The sequence below is a fragment of the Somniosus microcephalus genome, chromosome 4 (assembly GCF_052327205.1).
Source record: "Somniosus microcephalus isolate GS21.2 chromosome 4, FLI_Smic_1.0, whole genome shotgun sequence".
Taxonomy (NCBI): domain Eukaryota; kingdom Metazoa; phylum Chordata; class Chondrichthyes; order Squaliformes; family Somniosidae; genus Somniosus; species Somniosus microcephalus.
In genome coordinates, this window is record NC_140990.1 from 180394661 (window position 1) to 180412548 (window position 17888).

The 17888-nt window shown below is 43.1% G+C and overlaps 1 protein-coding gene across 5 annotated transcripts in view; it reads left to right on the plus strand.

The window, feature by feature from the left end:
• LOC147120040 (double-stranded RNA-specific editase 1-like) overlaps nt 1-17888 on the plus strand; it is a 365909-nt gene that overhangs the window by 327361 nt on the left and 20660 nt on the right. The gene's annotated exons all lie outside the window — the stretch shown is intronic.

A 17888-nucleotide genomic window follows, 5' to 3' on the forward strand; every position in this document is an offset into this window, starting at 1 on the left:
TATTTACCATGGCAATAGCCATGCATAAACTGGTATTCAGCTTTCTAATTGAAAGACCAAATGACCTTGTCAGTGGCTGTGCACTACAAAAGCAGCTGAAGCTTTAATGTCCAATGGACTTGCATTGAATGATCAATATATGGCATTTGCCCAGTCCACAGCAAAAATCATTGTTTTCTTCTACTGTGACTATGGCCTTTCAGTGCATATTCAGTATGAAAGCCACTGGAGCATTTTGGAAAGTGTAGCAGATAGATACTCCTGACAGGAGCAGACTGTTTATGCTGGGTATACATTCTAAAAGCTTAATCATGACTTGTTCTGCATTTGGGATGCTGTCAAGTGTGTGAGAGATGGCTTCCTATTCGCACCTCACTGCTTTAATGCATTCAACAGTGTCCTGAGTTATACTACCACGTCTGCATTGATGAGCACACAAAAATCACTTTTCTAAGGACACGTAAGTGGCAGTGTAAGTGGACTGTAAAAGGATGCTCTTCAGTCACACAAGGCCAGGACAGAGCTACCATTTGTCACATCATTCTCGAGGATGCACTTGGAGCCGAGTTGTTGTGTTTCCACACAGCCATATGCTAACTATAGGCTCTGTTTATACTTCTTGGACTGGTAGGTTCTTTGTCATTTTCTGATTCTATCTTCCCCCGAAATCTGCCTTTATTACTGCCTGCAGTACAGGTGCTGGCATTCCCTCTAACTGAGAAGTATATTTTTACTGTCAGTGCCTTTTATGGTAAATGTCTGATTAAAATTAAGCAGTTGCACATGGTGGGGGAAAGAGAAAACTTGCCTTGGAGAATATAAGGCCATTGTGCTTTGAAATAATGGCCTGTTTGGCATTAGCTGGAATGTCAACTGAGGGATCAAAACGTTATTTTCATGTTCTACTGTTAATGACAATTAGAAGATCTTGTCTTTGTGCAAATGCATGTTGATTTTATGCGGAGGATGCACAGCAAAGTTTAACATTGGGTTTATTTTAAGTGTGAAAGGATTTATACATAGAATCCAAATAGAAATCACATGAGAATTAATGTGAAGTGTTGGAAATGGATTGGCCCATAGTGCATATTTCACTGCTTAAATGTATTCACTCACCTTTTTAAATCTACCATATGATTCCTCTCCATAATATTTCCAGTAATCTTTTTCTGTACACTTCTAATCGTGAACATTTTGAAGTAAATTATCAATGTAAGGAACGATTAGGGAACCCCAATCCCATATAGGTTCTCTAAACTAAGTTCAAAGAAAATAGGTGTAATGTGTAAGGATGTCATGGTTTTTAATAAAATGGAATGCAGCAGTTTTTGATAGTACATTTATGCTTCAAGACAGTGCTACAGAATGGACCATCATATTTCACACTTGCTATTTCCCACAAAGTAAGTCTTCCATCTTAGCCATACTGTGGGACAGAGGTGCAGAGCAAAGGCTGGGGTATCTCCTGAAGGTTGGAGGGAAAATACCATAGATGAATATGTCATTCTGATCTATGCAAATTTTAAATGTCTATCAGTGGAAACTTTCTTTTCGGGTATTTTAAGCGTTGAGATAGTTAAGCTGCTTTATTTGACAAGGAAGGTGGGTGACTACTCAACCAGTTATTGTATCACAAAAGACAATATTGAGAGTGGAAACAGTTTCTAGTTCATTGCTACGTTGTCATGACTTGTATAAAATAAGGTAGCCAGTGTTTCGGTATTGGCAAAGTGTGATTAATGGATTTCAAATCCCAAACTGCCTGTCAGAATTCTAGTAAGTGTGACCCAGTTGTTGTATCAGGACATTTATTCCTGGAAAAGTATCTAATCTAGGGTGGAGGAAAAAAAAGGTTTTTTCTGGAGAAACTTAGAGATTTAATTAATTGGAGTAATTGTATTACCCTGTTTATCGTCAGGTGATCATGGAGCAGCATTGACAGCATTGCTGACAGCCCTCTCACATGTAGAGTAGAGCATGATGGAAAACCTGTCTGGAATAAGTGCAAATTTAAAAAATGTAATTTTGTTCAAATATGTTATATTTCTCAAAGGGATGAAGATTCTAGCGATGGGGAGAAAGCAGCTTTTGGTAGTTGTCAAGTAGTGATGAATTCTGCATGAGTGATCCTGTCTCTTACCCACTTTTGCTTCTTCCCTGATAAATAAGAACACTTAAACCTCTACTACAGACTGGGTTAATTAGCTGTGTCCAGGAACAAATTGGCTAGTTGAATTGCATGCCTTGTCCATTGGATCACCGCCACTTCATGTGTCAACCTCCACTTGCCTCTGTCCCCAGAGTCACTCGACTAATCATTCACTCTTAAATGCTAATTCACAGAACAGGAAGGATGAATGTGCTCACAGTAAATCTCTCTGACCTTGCTGGTTTGTAATTTGTATTTCACAGAGCAATAACTGATTTTATGTAATTTTATTTATCGACGCAGACCTTGTGGTGTAATGTGAACACAAATCTGTCCCAGAATGTGAGCTAATGGGAACATATATAATTGCGTTTTCTTCGAGTACTTTGGCTAGCTATATTTTTTTTAATTGAAAATTACTTTCTTCTTTGATAAGTGGCAGGGTACATGGGAGCAGGTTCCCTGGGTAGAATTGCCCTCTGATTTCTTTCCCCCACCCCCATCTCCCTTGACAGTTCAGGAGCTCACTGCTTCGGAAGCTTTGGTACGTCAATCTATTTGTTACCCAACATTGAGACAAAGTGATCTGGTGGTCAGTCCTGTGTGTGAACATGGCATTACCATGTATGAAGAAATAACTTGCTTAAACTAAGAGTTGAAATTGTACTTTCAGATATTATATATAACATGTTTGTATGAAATTCCTTTCAACTATTTTAATGGAGGCGGTTTTAAAGTGTTTAATGCCATTGTGCAGTTGATGATGTGAATATGGAGCTTCAAAAGGAATTTGATAAAAGTTCCACAGAATAGACTTATTAGCACATTGAAGCCGATGGGATTAAAGGGGCAGTGGTTGCATTGATAAGAAATTGGCTGAGACAGAGAAAGCAGAGAGTTGTAGTGAATGGTTGTTTCTCAGACTGGAAAGAAGTATACAGTGGTGTGGCCCCAGGGGTCGGTCTTGGGACCGTTCTTTTTGATGTATATTAATGACCTGGACTTGGGTATAGCACAATTTTAAAGTTTGCAGTTTACTTGGAATTGTAGTAAAGAGTGAGGAGGATCGTAACAGACTTCAGGAAGACATAGATAAATGTTCTTTAATTCATTCTCGGGATGTGGACGTTACTAGCAAGGCTGGCATTTATTGCCTATCTCTAGCAGCTCTTGAGAAGGTGGTGGTGGGCTGCCTTTTTGAACCACTGCAGTCCATGTGGTGAAGATGCTACCACAATGCTATTAGATAGGGAGTTCCAGGATTTTGACCCAGCGACAATGAAGAACGGCAATATATATCCAAGTCAGGATGGTGTGTGATTAGATGGAGAAATTGCAGGTGATCATGTTCCAATGCACCTGCTGCCCTTGTCCTTCTATGGAGGTTGCTGTTTGGGAGGTGCTGCCGAAGAAATCTTGGCAAATTGCTGTAGCGGATCCTGTAGATAATGCATACTGCAGCCACGGTACGCCAATGGTGGAAGGCGTATATGTTTAAGCCAGTGGATGCGATTCTGATCAAACGGACTGCTTAGTCCTGGATAACGTTGATTTTCTTGTGTTGTTGGAGCTGCATGCATCTAAGCAAGTGGAGAGTATTCCATTGCACTCCTGATTTGTGTCATTTCCTGACTCATCTTAGGCATGAATGTTGAAACGTATTAGTCCAAGTCTTGCTGCGTGCAGGCACGGACTACTTCGTTATCTGATGAATTGCAAATGGAGCTGACTGCTGTAATTATCAGCCAACAAGCCCCACTTCTCACTTTATGATGGAGGGAAGGTTGTTGATGAAGCAGCTGAAGATAGTTGGGCCAAGGACGCTGCCCTGATGAACTCCTGCAGCGATGTCCTGGGGCTGCAATGATTGCCCTCCCAACGACCACATCCACCTTCCTCTGTGCCAGCTATCACTCCAGCCACAGAAGAGTTTTCCCCCTGATGCCGATTGACTTCAGTTTTACTAGAGCTCCTTCATACTACACTCAATCGAATGCTGCATTGATGTTACCTCTGGTGAGACTGGTGAAATGAGCAGACACATGGCAGATGAAATTTAATGCAGAGAAGTGTGAAGTGATCCATTTTGGAAGGAAGAATGAGAGGCAATATAAGCTAAAGGGTACAATTTTAAAGGGGGTGCAGAAATAGAAAGACTTAGGGGTTTACATACACAAATCTTTGAAGCTGGTTGGACAAGTTAAGAAAGCTGTTAAAAAAGCATCAGGATCCTGGGCTTTATAAATAGAGGCATAGGCCCCGATTTTCTGCCAGCCGTCGGGCGGGTTTTCATGTGGGCGGGGGCCAGAAATCACTGAAATAGGGGGTCGCGACCCCCCCCCCCCCCCCGCCTGATTCCCCGCCCCGTTCGACTTTCGGACCGCCGTTACTCTGCGACCCGAATCAGTCCCGCCCGCCGCTGGCGGGACTGGCCGTCGGGACCCTGGTCACCAATTATTGGCATGTTTAATGCCATTTTAGGGTGCCCTTGCGATTTTCAGGGGTTCCCCACGCTAAACACGCCTGTGGGGCACCCCGCTGATGAAACCTGGCGTGAAGCTTGCTGGCTTGCTTGCTCTCAGCTGCAGGTTATTCGGGAAAGCTGCGATTTAATGGGACAGCATTTGTATGTTGAAGGACCTTGTTGTTGCAGGCTTGGGGCTACTTCTTCAAGGCTTAGGCACAGCTGTGGAAGGTTGGAGCCTCACACACTTCTCCAATGTGATCTCCTGGGAAGCACCGCTCGGCACCCTCACTCAGCACTTCCTCAGCGGAGGCATCTACCAGAAGCATGGGACGCCTTTTTTTCCCTTCCCTTCTTGCCATTAGAGGATCTCCAGCAGCAGAGGCGGCAGCAGCAGAACCAGGAACAGCAGGATAAGCACCAGGAGCAGCAGGCTGCTGCTCACTCACCTGAAGCTGCACAGGCCAGAAGGGGCCAGCGCTTGGAAGTGGCTTGAGAGCACCTTGCTGCGCTTTAGGGGGCCATGGGGACCCGCATCTACACTGGCAGTCCTACTCAGAAGGACTTCCATGAAGGTCTGGTTTCTCTGTTCAATAGATGGCCAACGCTCCTCAAGAGATGTCATTCTCTTATGAGCACTCACCATGTTTTCCGTACCCTGGCGAGCTATCTCCTCCATGGAGGTTGCCAACCTTTCCATGGTGATGCGTTCCTGCGCCAATGACTCCACAAAGGCTCTGCTCATGGTCGCTATGGACTCCTCCATTCGCTCCACACTCGCAGCGACCCTGGAGACAAAACCTGCCAGAGACTCCTGCATCTGTGCATGGAGATCCATCACCTCTTCTCTTGCGGATGGACCCAGAGGCAGAGGGTCGACATGCAGCGCAGCTGAGCTGAGCTGGCAGAGTCCTGCGCCCTCCGACGAGGACTCTCCACTGCTGTCCCTGTCTCCAGAATCTGCTGAGGCTCACTTGTGAGCTGTGAAACACCAGGTGACAACACTACTCTATGTCCCGAAGGTCCCCCCGAAGTGTGTGTGTCTGCACTGGTGCTGGGTCCGCTTACTTCTGCTGACGCTGCGCCCTCAGAGGTTGGAGCTTCCTCTGAGGAGTCTGGCTGCACAGCCCCTTCCTCCTCCACAGTGGGGACGGGGGCTCTGGATGGTCCTGTGGGGGAGTAGAGGAAGGAGTTAGAGATGTGATGCCAAGGTTACATGCACATTCGAGTTGACATCTGCTGACACCTGCATCCATGCAGCCTTGGTCTCAGTGGGAGGCCTCTTCCTGCCTAACCTAGGGAAGAGGACCTCCCTGTGGGCCCTAACCCCATCCAATAATGTCTGCAGTGAAGCTTCATCGAATTTGGAGGCAGCTCGGGGTCTGGCACTGGCCACAGCTGCTGCAGGCTCCTCTGCCATCCTGTATGGTTTGTTTGGAATTCAACAGAGGAAGCAATGCTTGCTGTGGATCTTGAAAGCACCACGAATGATGACATCATACAGTGGGGCTTCCCGACTGGAAATGGGCAATTAGCAAGGCTGCCCACACGCTGGAAATTAATTGGCCACTTGAGGGAAAATTGCATGCAGCTGGCTGACCCATTTCTTTTGTGTGTCAGAACCCCACATTCGGGGGAATCCGACCATTTCCCACACAATCCACAAAATCGGGCCCATAGAGTACAAAAGCGAGGAAGTTATGCTAAACCTTCATAAAACACTGGTTAGTCCTTAACTAGCGTCCTATGTCCAATTCTGAGTACCACATTTTAGGAAGGATGTCAAGGCCTTGGAAAGAGTGCAGAGGAGATTTACCAGAATGATACCGGGGTAAGGGACCTCAGTTATGTGGAAATAATGGAGGAGCTGAGCTTGTTCTCCTCAGAGGAGAGAAAGGGAGATTTAATAGAGGTGTTCAAAATTATGAAGGATTTTGATAAGAGTAAAAACGGAAAAACTGTTTCCACTGGCAAGAGGGTTGATAACCAGAGAACACAGATTTAAGATAATTGGCAAAGAAACCGAGGGAGATGAGGAGAATTTTTTCTTTACACAACGAGTCATGATCTGGAATGTACTGCCTGAAAGGGTGGCGGAAGCAGATTCAGTAGCAAATTTCAAAAGGAAATTGGATAAATACTTGAAAAGGAAGAATTTGCAGGGCTATGGGGAAAGTGCAGAGAGTGGGACTAATTGGACATCTTTTAACGAGCTGACACAGGCATGATGTTCCTACACCTTGCTCTGTTCCTGCACCCCCTTTGAAATAGTTTATATTGCCTCCCCTTATTCTTCATTCCCAAATGCATTACTTCACGCTTCTCTGCATTAAATTTGATCTACCCAGTTCCAGTCGGCTACTATCCTCCTCACTGTTTACTATTCTTAATTTTCCTTCTGCATTATTTTAACATCAATATATTTGTCATTAATAGACTTGGCCTGTGGTTTAATCATGTATGTGAAAACAGTACAACATTTCTGTCAGTCGTTGTCAGCGTGCTGTTTTTAGAAGAAAATTAAATTGAATTTTTGCAAGTAGGTTGTATTCTTTGGTCCATTTATTTCTGTGCCAAGTTTTCCTGTAAACACATTGGACTACTGAAGGGTTAAGATGAATATTGAAAAAAACTGGCATTGGCTATGTATTATAGCCTATTTCGTACCATTTAAGCCTTTCTCAGCTGTGAACTTTTGTGTAAAGCCCAAAGTCTTTAGTCCGTTCTGTCTGGCTGAGTATGACCCTTGTGCAGTAATGACCCCCGGACCTCCATGCAGTCGTAAATAAGATTGATTTAATGTGCACAGGCAGCTGCTGAGAGATTGGAAAAGATTACCATCTATCACAAAAAATGCTAGGCCTTGCAGGCAGGTCAAACATTACATCGGAAAATGGTCTGGTTTGTAATCTCCTAAAGCCTGGCAAAAATTTCAAACAAGAAGACTGGCAACTGGAAAAGGAACCTGCTATGTTGGACTAAATGATGGAGCTTAAAGGTATTGAATTAAGTCAACTATGTCCAGATTGTGAGCTGCTGTTGATGTAGCTTTCAGAGCCATTGCAGGAATTGCTGTCAAGTGAATGTTTTATTATTGTTAACAGTTCCTCTTGGAAGTAGAATCTGAGCAGCATAGGAGTTTGCCAGAAATTGTGCAGTTTGGATGAGGATTTTGTTTGAGTGCAGGTTTCTGTATAATGAGATAAGGAGGAGGAAGTCTATGATTTTTAAAGCATGCTTTATTTTTATGTACCACAGTAGTTAACCCTATTAAAATATGTAATTCAGATATGGTATTGTCTTTATGTTGACTAACATGGCTCATACTTGCTCACTGAATTCACCTAGAAATATACCCTTTTCTTTGGAGTGGGATTGAATTATGTAATGGGAGCAATTTATTAAAAATCTGTACATGGAGGAGGTCTGCCAATATTTGGTCTGGAATACACAGTTGTTAGACACCACATCAAATTTCTGGAGGGTCAGTTCTTGGAATGAGTGTGTTATTTGGTTTGTGATTGTTTTCTAACTTTTTGTGGATGTACAATTATGTATCACAAACCTTTATTTTCAAGGATTTGTTTATACTGAAATTTTAGCTTTACAGTGAAGTGGTTTCTGCTTCACTGCAAAGCTAAAGTTGTAATATAAATCGAGTCGGGACCCAACTTGAGTCTGGAAAGAGGTGATGCGATACTCTGAAGAAGGGAGTCTTTTCACTATTTGGATTCAACACCAGTGTGGTTCAAACATTGCCTGGTGGTGCCTCAGGACTCCTGGGCACTTTTTTAATCTGCCTGAAGTTAATTTAAATGTTTAGAGGATACAAACATTCTTGCCACACTCCTAAAATATTTAAATTTTAACCCCTGGGGGAGGAGCTGTGTGTGTGCAGATAAACATGTGTGCTCTCGCACTCCACTGACTGAGAAAACCACCGTTTGAGCCAGCTGTTGAAACGAGCTTCTGCCTTTTAGGAATTGATAGAGCAGTTACCAGTGCCTGTGACAGGTAGGTTAGGGAGGACAAAGGCAATTGGCTACTTACCCCGATGCAGCCCCAGTCTGGCAGCTGCGTCCTTCACAACTCAGCCACCTCTGGTATTAAAACAGTTCATCAGTTTGGGTAGTGATCAGCAGTTGGTATCCTTGGTGTAATTTGACCAGTAGCCATGAGACCCAGAGTCAGTGTTTAGAACTCTCAGGGCCACATTCACCCAACTGTATACCACTGTGCTCTCCCCCCATGCCTCAATTTCTGGTGAGTCTAATCTGATGGTGGGCAGAACATAACCAGGGATGATGGAGGAGTCTGGGATGTTGACTGAAAAATATGACTTTGCAGGGTTGACAGAGCTTAGATTGTTGCCTTAGTCTTGTCCTGATGCAATCACTGCCTGGGTTGTTGCGATAAGTCCATCCATTATTTTTCTTATTGTTGTGTTTTGTATTGGGTTTTTTATTACCAAATGGCATTAAGAGTCAAGTATAGACTAGAGTCATGTGTATGTCAGAACATAGGAACAGGAGTAGGCCATTCAGCCCCTCATACCTGTTACGTCATTCAGTGAGATCATGGCTGATCTGCAACCTAACACCATATACCCGCCTTTGGCCCATATCTCTTAATACCTTTGGTTAACAAAAGGCTATCAGTCTCAGATTTAAAATTAACAATTGATCTAGCATCAGTTGCCGTTTGCAGAAGAGAGTTCCAAACTTCTACCACCCTTTGTGTAGAAGTGTTTCCTAATTTCACTCCTGAAAGGTCTGGATCTAATTTTTAGACTATGCCCCTAGTCCTAGAATCCCCAACCAGCGGAAATAGTTTTTCTCTCTCTCTACCCTATCTGTTCCCCTTAATATCTTGAAAACTTCAATCAGATCACCCCTTAACCTTTTAAATTCTAGGGAATACAACCCTAATTTGTGTAATCTCTCCTTGTACCTTAACCCTTGAAGTCCGGGTATCATTCTGGTAAACCTATGCTGCACTCCCTCCAAGGCCAATATATCCTTCCTGAGGTGTGGTGCCCAGAACTGCTCACAGTACTCCAGGTGTGGTCTAACCAGGGTTTTGTATAGCTGCAGCATAACTTCAACCCCCTTGTATTCTAGTCCTCTAGATATAAAGGCCAGCATTCCATTAACCTTTTTGATTATTTTCTGTACCTGTTCATGACGTTTTAATGATCTGTGTACCTGGACCCCCAAGTCTCTTTGGACCTCCACTGTTTTTAGCTTTTCACCATTTAGAAAATACCCTGTTCTATCCTTTTTAGGTCCAAAGTGGATGACCTCACATTTGCTTACATTGAAATCCATTTGCCACAGTTTTGCCTATTCACTTAATCTATCAATATTCCTTTGTAATTTTATGCTTTTATCTACACTGCCGCCTATCTTTGTGTCATCGGCAAATTTGGATATATGACTTTCTATGCCATCATCTAAAGTCGTTAATAAATATTGTGAATAGTTGAGGCCCCAACACAGATCCCTGCGGGACACCACTAGTCACAACCTGCCAATTTGAGTACCTACCCATTATCCCTACTGCCCGTCTCCTGCCGCTCAGCCAATTTCCTAACCAGGTCAATCATTTGTCCTCAATTCCATGGGCTTCTACCTTAGATAACAGTCTCTTATGAGGGACTTTATCAAATGCCTTCTGGAAGTTCATATAAATAACATCCATATACATTCCCCTGTCTACCTTAGTCACCTCTGCAAAAAATTCAGTCAGGCTTGTCAGGCATGACCTACCTTTCACAAATCCATGCTGCCTTTCTCTGATCAACTGAAAATTTTCGAGGTGTTCAGTCACCCGATCCTTAATTATAGACTCTAGCAATTTCCCCACAACAGATGTTAGGTTAACTGGTCTATAATTCCCTGGTTTCCCTCTCTTGCCATTCTTAAATAGCAGAGTGACATGCGCAATTTTCCAATCTAAAGGAACAATTCCTGAATCTAGAGAACTTTAGAAGATTATAGTTCGGGCATCGGCAATGTGCTCACCTACTTCCTTTAAAACCCTGGTATGGAAACTATCTGGGGATTTGTCACTCTTTAGTCCCATTATTTTCTTCATTACTGTTATTTTACTTACATTAGTTTTATTGAGTCCTTTTCCTCTCTTCAATATTAGTTTCCTTGGGATTTTCAGTATGCTATCCTCTTCTACTGTAAATACTGACGCAAAGTAATTATTCAACACATCCGCCATTTCCTATAATATCACCGCTTTCAGTTTTTAAGGGGCCAACATTGCTCCTGACTACCCTCTTTTTCCTAATGTAATTGTAAGCATTCTTTGTATTGATTTTGATATCCCTTGCAAGTTTTTTTCATACTCCTTTTTTGTAGCTCTTATTAGCTGTTTTGTCACCCTTTGCTGTTCTTTGTATCTTTCCCATTTGCCAGGATCTGTGCTATTTTTTACATTTTTGTATGCTTTTTCTTTTAGTTTTATGCTGTCCCTCACCTCTTTAGTCGTCCATAGCTGTTTTTTTGGCAAGTAGAGCTCTTGCCCTTCAGGGTTCTGTATCACATTAAATTCTTTTTAAACATCTCCCACTGATCTGTCGTTTTACCCATTAACAAATTTGCCCAGTTTACTGTGGACAGTCTCTGCCTCATCCCATTGAAGTCAGTCTTCCCTAAATCTAGAATCTTTGTAGCTGTTTCGCATTTCTCCTTTTCAAATGCTACAGGAAACTTTGTTATATCCGGCACCGACGGGACCGAGCTGTTGCCGATCTATCAAAACTGCCGGACATACAAAGTTAATGTTGAAACATATGGAGGTTTTCATCTCCGTATCTGACAACAAACACTGTTGCTTAGCAACAGCTTCAAACAGTCGGCCCGTACCTTGGAAGCGTCTCTGTAGCTTAGCAACAGCTTCAGAGAGACTTTCCAGAGCCCGACTGTTGAAAACAAAGCCACGAGAAGAAAAAAAACCTAACAAAACGGCTCCTGATTTCTGCCGGTAGATCGAGGTTTCCGGACATACAACCTCCGGATAAACCAAAGTCTCCTGTACATTGAACTCGACCTGTTGAGGTGGCAGGTTCCTTTCCCTGAAGAGCATCAATAAGCAGTTGGTCTTTTGCCAATATATTTGGGGAACACTTTAAGTTGAGGATATTAATTTTGCAATCTATTAAATACAGTATTTCCCTTGGGGTACACCAAATAGAATAAAACAGAGATATGAGTTGTATTATGGGTCAAACTGTAGGGTAAATATCTTGTATGTTAGACAGCTGATGTGTGTTGCATTAATATCAAGTGTACAAACACAAATTTTGAACTTTAGGAGAAAAGTAAACAGATTAATAAGGCTAACGGCAGACTTATGGCGAATGTCTCTTTGGCTTGGTGTTGAGTTTTGGCCGTGTTGACTATTCTTTGTGAATCTGCCAGTTTATTTTCTAATTCAGGGCATTTGAACTTTTGGACCATATTGATTCTTGCTTATGGAAGTTCTTGTGTGGATTTTGTATAAACGAATGCAGGATACGCAGAATACACTAATTTGTTCACAGGCTCCACATGCCTTCACAGCCTGCTGTGGTGCACTTCGATGTAATGAACTCCAAATGACATTAGCAGTTATCTTGGGAGCAGGTTTGCATTATGTACAAAAATAACTGAGGTCAATTTGACTTTTTTTAAATACACACAATACCATGCACCTTGATCTCAGACCCATTCCCCAGTGGAAAATAGTATGTGTAATGGGTGAGAAATTACACTGACTTACTTTTTAAACCCATTTACTTGTATTATGTAGCTCAATCCCACAAATTTGAGTGCCAGTACTCTGAACAAATTAATTATCTAAATCTAAGCTGCTCTATTTATTGGTACAGTACTGTGCAAAGTATATGCCTCAGTCAGAAGATAAAAACCAACTGATGTCTTTCGAAAAGACCTGTTTAAAAATTGTGGTGTTTTCATGATCTATGATTAAATTCTTATTAAAAGAAACAAAATGGAAAGGTCTTTTGTGTAGCTTTTTGAAGTCTACATATATTTCTGTTGTGTACATGCCAAGATTACTAATCTGAACACATCATTAATCTGAATGATGTTTGATACCAACCAGTTTGGATTTGAGGTTTGGACTGTATTAGTTTTCTTGGGAACATTTTGTTCTGCCATTTCTTGTTTCTCGCATGGATTGCTCTCACACATTACACAACTTTTTCTTCAACATTGTCTCATTTATTATGTTTCTTCCATGCCGTCTTGTGGCTTGCCTTGCACTTATTGCTCTCATCCTTTACTTTCACTCAAAGCCTACCCTGTTGATAATGCAATTTTGAGTTTAAGCAACAATAGTCTGTTCAGCAGTGGAAAGTATTTGTGATCTCTTAGGTATTTTAAAACTAAATTTGAATTGTTTTTAACATTTTAAGTAGTCCTCTTGCATATTCTGTTAAGCAGAGAAACATATCCTTCTATCTGTGTTGGTTTTTATCTACCATATGAGCAGGAGTCCTAATCCCACATGTCCACTCAGTTCCCATGTCCCTTCATTTCACTTTTCCTTCAACCAGCATATAAACTTTTCTTAAATATTGGCACAGTCTTTGCTTCAATCATTAATTCTGGTAGTGCATTCCTCAAAAACAAGTTTCTCTTGGTCTCTGTGCTAAATGTCTTAGGTTATAGATACAAGATTAAATCCATCATTCTAGAACACTCAACCAATGGAAACTGACCTCATACTTATTTCTTCATAAATATGACCATTCCTTCATTATCTTAAACGCCTCTATCAACCCCTTAATCTCCTCGGTTCTGAAGAAAACAGCCAAAATTTTTCAAGTCTCTCTTTGTATTTATATTTCCTCATAGCAGGCAGCATTTTAGTGGGTCTGCACCGTACCCTCTCTCTTTCCTTGGCATTCTTCCTATAGTGTGAAGCCCAAAGCGTCACACAATGCTCCAACTGTGTTCTTACTGAAATTTACCATGGTAAATGGGTGTTGCTTAGATTGGAGAGGTTTGGAAGTGGTGTGCACTAGGAGTCCGTATTGAGTCTACTTTTGTTGTTCTGTATAGATAGATGCTTTGAACTTGAGCATAGGGATCACAATCTCAAAATTTTCTGACTACATAAAGTAGGGGGTTCTGACACACAATGAGATGGACTGCAAAAGACTCCAGCAAGACAATCAGGTACAGAAAATAATCAAAAAGGCTAATGGGATGCTGGCCTTTATATCTAGAGGACTAGAGTACAAGGGGGTAGAAGTTATGCTGCAGCTGTACAAAACCCTGGTTAGACCACACCTGGAGTACTGTGAGCAGTTCTGGGCATCACACCTTAGGAAGGATATATTGGCCTTGGAGGGAGTGCAGGGAGTACCAGAATGATACCTAGACTTCAAGGGTTAAGTTACGAGGAGAGATTACACAAATTAGGGTTGTATTCCCTAGAATTTAGAAGGTTAAGGGTTGATCTGATCGAAGTTTTTAGGCTATTAAGGGGAACAGATAGGGTAAATAGAGGAACTCTTCCGGTTGGGGATTCTAGGACGAGGGGGCAGAGTCTAAAAATTAGAGCCAGACACTTCAGGAATGAAATTAGGAAACACTTCTACACACAAAGGGTGGTAGAAGTTTGGAACTCTCTTCCGTAAACGGCAATTGATGCTAGATCAATTGTTAATTTTAAATCTGAGACTGATAGCTTTTTGTTAACCAAACGTATTAAGAGATATGGGCCAAAGGCGGGAATATGGAGTTAGATCGCAGATCAGCCATGATCTCATTGAATGGCGGAACGGGCTTGAGGGGCTGAATGGCTTGCTCCTGTTCCTATGTTTGCAAGATATGTTAATGTGGAAATAAGTGTGAGGTAATCCATTTTGGGAAGAACAGTAAGGAACAGAAGTATAGTCAATGGAAAGACACTGAAGGGTGTGGATGAAGAGAGGCACTCTGATTTCAAATACATAATTCACTGAAACTGCAAGTGCAGGTAGATAAAGCCACAAACAAGGTCAGCAGCATTTTGGGTTATGTAATTAGAAAAAGTTCAAGAGTAAAGAATTAATGATAAACTTGTACACAACGTTGGTTAGGCCAGTAAGTATTGTGGACAGTTTTGGGTATCTTATTATAGAAAGGACATTAAAACCACAGAGCACAAAGTGTAGATTCACCAGGAGGGAGATGGGAAACTATACCTATGAGGAGAGACTTCACACATTGGGACCAATTCTAATGGAGCAGAGAAGAGTAAGAGGAAATTCGATAAGAGGTTTTTAATATTATGAAGGATTTTGTTAGTGTAGGTAGGGAAAGACTAGTTCCTCTAGTTGGAGGGTCAGTGACAAGAGATAATCAATTTCAGATCCTCACTGAGAATGAGGAAAGCGAATAGGAGAAATGTCTTTACACAGAGAGTTTTTGGAGCATGAAATTCTTTGCCACAGAGAGCTAGAGACAATTGCTTCAAATGTTTATCCAATTTTCCCTAAACAGGTGCAAAGGAATGTACACAGTTGTGGGGAGAGAGCAGGGCAGTGGGGTGTGTTTTGGATTGCTCTAGCAAAGAACCAGCAGAGAGACGATGGGCCAAATGGCAGCTTCCTATGCTGTGAACTTGTGGTTTGATATTGGTTCATCCCTGGCATCAAAGGATTGAGTTACATGCAAAGGACAGAGAAACTGGAGCCTTGAAGAGTGCCAACGGAGATTTTCTGATTAAGGCTTCTCCAGATACTTTTCCTCAGAAGCAAGCTCCAATAAATGAGCTGCTGCTTCCTATGAATTGAACTGGGACCTTCCATACAAAGTAATCTAGGAGTTTTTTTTATTCATTCACAGGATATGGGCATCGCTGGCAAGGCCAGCATTTATTGCCCATCCCTAATTGCCCTTGAGAAGGTGGTGGTGAGCCGCCACCTTGAATCGCTGCAGCCCATGTGGTGAGGGTACTCACACAGTGCTGTTAGGGAGGGAGTTCCAGGATTTTGACGCAGTGACGATGAAGGAATAGCGATATATTTCCAAGTCAGGATGGTGCGTGACTTGGAGGGGAACTTGGAGGTGGTGGTGTTCCCATGTGCCTGCTGTCTTTGTGCTTCTAGGTGGTAGAGGTCGCGGGTTTGGAAGATGCTGTCGAAGAAGCCTTGGCAATGCTGCAGTGCATCTTGTAGATGGTACACACTGCAGCCACCGTGTGCCGGTGGTGGAGGGAGTGAATGTTTAAGGTGGTGGATGGGGTGCCAATCAAGCGGGCTGCTTTGTCTTGGATGGTGTCGAGCTTTTTGAGTGTTGTTCGAGCTGCACTCATCCAAGCAAGTGGAGAGTATTCCATCACACTCCTGACTAGTGCCTTGTAGATGGTGGAAAGGCTTTGGGGAGCCAGGAAGTGAGGCGCTTGTCACAGAATACCCAGCCTCTGACCTGCTCTTGTTGCCACAGTATTTATGTGGCTGGTCCAGGATGGTGATGAGCTTCTTGAGTGTTGTTGGAGCTGCACTCATCCAGGCAAGTGGAGAGTATTCCATTACACGCCTGACTTGTGCCTTGTAGATGGTGGAAAGGCTTTGGGGAGTTAGGAGGTGAGTTAATCGCAGCAGAATACCCAGCCTCTGACCTGCTCTTGTAGCCACAATATTTGTGGCTGGTCCAGTTCAGTTTCTGGTCAATGGTGACCCCCCCCAGGATGTTGATAATAATAATTCAACTTTATTGTCATTGTACAATGCACAAGTACATGAACAACGAAATGTGATCTTGCAAGCTCCCATGAGTCCAGTACAAATAACATTAACATTAAACGTAAATAGCACCGCCCTGGGAGAAGCAAAGCTGCTGCGTCTGTGCACGCTGCCATTCCATTTCCACCATTCCTCCTGTCCGACAATCTTCAGCCCAACGCCCGGGCCTGCTCACCAGCCGCCCCTCCCGGGGCTCCTTCCGTGACCTTCTCACCAACCGCCCCTCCTCGGGGCTCCTTCTGTGACCTTCTGCACCTGGTCTTCCCTGATGGTCACCCCTCCAGGTACTAACCAGGCCTGGCTCTGCTTAGCTTCCAAGCCTTGCCAGTGACCCTGTCCCTAGTCCCAGGAACAGGGTGGGGGATTTGGCGATGGTAATCCCGTTGAATGTCATGGGGAGCTGACTAGATTTTCTCTTGTTGGAGATCGTCATTGCTTTGCAGTTGTGTGGCGCAAATGTTACTTGCCACCTATCAGCCCAAGCCTGAATGTTGTTCAGGTCTTGCTGGCACGGACTGCTTCAGTATCTGAGAAGTTGTGAATGGAACTGAACACTGTGCAATCATCAGTGAACAACCCCACTTCTGACTTTATGATGGAAGGAAGGTCATTGATGAAGCAGCTAATGGTGGTCGGGCCTAGGATACTGCCCTGAGTAACTCCTGCTGCAATTTCTTAGGGCTGAAATGATTGGCCTCCATCAACCACAATCATTTTCCTTTGTGCTAGGTATAACTCCAGCCAGTGAAGAGTTTCCCCCCTGATTCCCATTGACTTCAATTTTACTAGGGCTCCTTGACGCCACACTCGGTCAAATGCTGCCTTGATGTCAAGGGCAGTCACCATCACTTCACCTCCAGAGTTCAGCTCTTTTGTCCAGTTTTGGACCACAGCTGTAATGAGGTCTGGAGCTGACTGAGCATTGGTAGGCAGGTTATTGGTGAGTAAGTGACGCTTAATAACACTGTCAACAACTCCTTCCATCACTTTGCTGCTGATTGAGAGTAGGCTGCTGGGGTGGTAATTGGCTGGATTGGATTTGTCCTGCTTTTTGTGGACAGGACATACCTGGGCAATTTTCTATTTTGGCGGGTAGATGCCAGTGCTGCAGCTGTACTGGAACAGCTTGGCTCGAAGCACGGCTAGTTCTGGAGCACAAGTCTTCATCACTACAGCTGGGATGGCGTCGTGGCCCATAGACTTCGCTGTATCCAGTGCGCTCAGCCATTTCTTGATATCACGTGGAGTGAATCGAATTGGCTAAAGACTAGCTTCTGTGATGGTGGGGACCTCGAGGAGGCTGAGATGGACCATCCACTCAGCACTGCTGGCTGAAGATGGTTGCAAATACTTCAGCCTTGTCTTTTGCACTCGCATGTTGTTGAAATCAATTCAAATAACAGCAGAGTTGAACAGACAAACCTATCAATTGAGTTCCTTTTGATTGATTGGATAAACCCTTCTTGCTCTGTGTCAAAACTGTTAACTAACTGGTACATCATAAGTATCATGTATTCATGGAA